This window comes from Hordeum vulgare, chromosome 2H (assembly GCF_904849725.1).
Source record: "Hordeum vulgare subsp. vulgare chromosome 2H, MorexV3_pseudomolecules_assembly, whole genome shotgun sequence".
NCBI lineage: Eukaryota > Viridiplantae > Streptophyta > Magnoliopsida > Poales > Poaceae > Hordeum > Hordeum vulgare.
The window spans coordinates 440245183-440248909 of NC_058519.1; positions in this window are offsets into that span (position 1 = coordinate 440245183).

The window sequence follows — 3727 nt, forward strand, 5'->3', positions numbered from 1 at the left end:
TGATACGGAGATCAAAACCCTCGGGCGTATATATAATGATTTTTTCTGCACCAGAAGGAGTGCTCCGCAAGAAAACGGAGTCCGGGAGGCACATGAGGTGCCCACAAGCCCTCTAGCCGCCACGAGGGGGGTAGGTGGCGGCTACCAAGCTTGTGGCTGCCTCGTGCTCTCTCCGGACTGCTTTTTATTTTTCTAATTTTCCAAAAATTCCAAAACGGAGGAAATTTCCTATTGGAAAAGCTTCGGAGTCCAATTACTTACCGAAACAAATACCTCTTCGTTTTCAGGGTGTGAAACAGGCTGATAAATATCCCTTATGTACTCCTCTGGAGTTATGATATTGATGATATTGGTCTCAACATTTATGGGAGTACCGGAGATATAATGATTGATTCTTTGCCCATTTACCACTCTAGGAAAATTTCCATCCATGTTATTGATTTTGGTGGCACCGGAACGACATACTTCCTCGATAACGGAAGGACCCTCCCGTTTAAAGAGAAGCTTGCCTGCGAAGAATCTTAAGAGAGAATTGTATAGAAGGACATAATCACCTACATTGAACTCTCATTTCTGTATTCGTTTATCGTGCCATCTCTTAACCTTTTCCTTGAACAACTTGGCATTCTCGTATGCCTGGGCCCTCCATTCATCTAATGAGCTGATGTCAAACAACCGCTTCTCATCGGCAAGTTTGAAATCGAAGTTGAGCTCTTTGATTGCTCAATAAGCTTTGTGTTCCAGCTCAAGAGGTAAATGACAGCCCTTACCGTAAACCATTTTATATGGCGACATGCCCATGGGATTCTTATAAGCAGTCCTATAAGCCCATAGTGCATCGTCAAGTTTGCTAGACCAATTCTTTCGAGATCTAGTGCCAGTCTTTTGTAGGATCAATTTGATCTCCCTATTACTCAACTCCACTTGACCACTAGACTGAGGATGATAAGGAGATGCAAATCTATGGTTGACATCATACTAAAAGAGCATCATGCGGAAAACACCATGAATGAAGTGTGAACTGCCATCAGTAATCAGATATCTAGGGACTCCAAATCTTGGGAAGATGACTTCTTTAAGCATCTTAATAGAGGTGTGGTGATCAACATTTTTAGTGGGGATAGCCTCTACCCACTTGGTGACATAATCCACAGAAACTAAGATGTGAGTGTACCCATTGGAACTCGAGAAGGGTCCCATATAATAAAAGCCCCAGACATCAAATGGTTCAATGACAAGTGAATAGTTCATAGGCATTTTCTGACGCTTACTGATATTCCCTATTCTTTGGCATTCATCACAAGATAAGACAAACTTACGAGCATCCTTGAAGAGAGTGGGCCAATAGAAACCTGATTGCAATACCTTATGAGAAGTTCTATCTCTAGTATGGTGTCCTCCGTAGGCTTCGGAATGACACTTCTGCAGGATTTGTCCCTGTTCACGTTCAGGCACACAACGTCTAATAACACCATCTACTCCTTCCTTATAAAGGTGAGGATCATCCCAAAAGTAGTGTCTCAAATCAAAGAAGAATTTCTTATTTTGCTGATAGGTGAAACTGCGTGGTATGTATTTGGCTACGATATAATTTGCGTAATCAGCATACCACGGTGCACTATGTGAAGTGCGGATGACATTTAATTGCTCATCAGGAAAGCTGTCATCAATAGGTCGTGGGTCATCAAGGACATTCTCTAGCCTAGACAAGTTATCTGCTACAGGGTTATCAGCACCCTTTCGGTCAACGACGTGCAAATCAAATTCCTGTAGCAGGAGAACCCATCTGATCAGCCTAGGCTTAGCGTCCTTCTTCTCCATAAGCTACTTAATAGTAGCATGATCAGAGTGAATAGTGACTTTGGAGTCAACTATATAAGATCTGAACTTTTCACATGCAAACACGACTGCTAAAAACTCGTTTTCCGTAGTGGCATAGTTTCTTTGGGCATTGTATAGAGTTTTACTAGGTAGTGAATAACATTCAAGTTCTTGTCAATTCTTTGTCCTAGAACAGCACCAACAGCATAATCACTAGCGTCGCACATGATTTCAAAGGGCAAGTTCCAGTGAGGTGGTTGAACAATAGGTGCGGTTATCAAAGCCTTCTTAAGTATTTCGAAAGCTTCCTCACAATCCTCATCAAAAACAAAAGGAACATGCTTCTGCAAGAGGTTGGTAAGAGGCCTAGAAATCTTAGAGAAGTCTTTAATGAACTTTCTATAGAAACCAACATGACCTAGGAAATTTCCTATACCTCTGATATCTGTGGGGCAAGGCATTTTCTCAATTGCATCAACCTTAGCCTTATCAACTTCAATGCCTCTCTCATAGATTTTGTGTCCTAAGATGATGCCTTCATTAACCATAAAGTGGCACTTGTCCCAATTCAAGACGAGGTTGGTATCTTTGCATCTCTGTAAGACTCAATCAAGGTTGCTGAGGCAATCATCAAAGGAAGACCCGTAAACAGAGAAGTCATCCATGAAAACCTCGACAATCTTTTCACAAAAGTCAGAGAATATAGCCATCATACATCTTTGAAAGGTGGTAGGTGCATTGCATAAGCCAAAAGGCATACGTCTATAAGCAAAGGTACCGAAAGGGTAGGTGAAAGTGGTTTTCTCCTGATCATATTGTGCAACAGGTATTTGTGAGAAACCTGAATAAGCTCTAGAAAGCAGAAGTGTGTGTGTTTGGACAGCCTTTCTAGCATTTGGTCAATAAATGGCAAAGGGTAATGGTCTTTCCTGTTTGCCTTGTTCAGCTTACGGAAGTCTATTACCATCCTATAGCCAGTATTAATCCTTTGTGGGATTAATTCATTCTTATCATTAGGAACGACGGTGATACCTCCCTTCTTAGGTACGCAATGTACTGGACTTACCCAATCACTATGAGCAACATGATAAATGATTCCTGCTTCCAGAAGCTTTACTATTTCTTTTCTAATGACCTCTTTCATCTTAGGATTTAATCTCCTTTGATGATCAACAACTGGTTTAGAATCAGGATCGGTTTTAATCTTGTGCTGACATAGAGTGGGACTAATACCCTTAAGATCATCAAGAGTATATCCAATAGCAGCACGGTGCTTCCTCAGAGTTTTTAGTAACTTCTTCTCTTCATGCTCTGGGAGGAGAGCACTAATAATAACAGGATATATCTCCTTCTCATCAAGAAAGGCATACTTAAGAGTATCAGACAACTGTTTAAGCTCGAACACAGGATCACCCTTTGGTGGGGGAGGATCCCCAAGCAGTTCAACATGCAGATTACTCTTGAGAATAGGATATTTTTCTAAGACAATTTTATCTATCTCATCTCTTTCCTCCATATGCATATCATTTTCATGCTCAAGCAGATATTGCTCCAAAGGATCCGTAGGAGGTACGGCAATAGAGGCAAGAGCAATGATTTCATCCCTACCAGACGACTCTTTTTCATGGGGTTGTCTTCCAAACATGGAGAAGTTAAATTCATGAGACACACCCTCGAAACTAACTGTGACAGTCTGCTTAATGCAATCAATGTGAGCATTGACAATGTTGAGAAAGGGTCTACCAAATATGATGGGACAAAAGCTATCTTGTGCAGTACCAAGGACGAGGAAATCAGTGGGATACTTTGTCTTTCCACACAGGACTTTTACGTCTCTCACAATTCCCAGAGGGCAGATAGTGTCTCTATTAGCTAGCGTAATAGTGACATCAACGGGTTCTAGCTC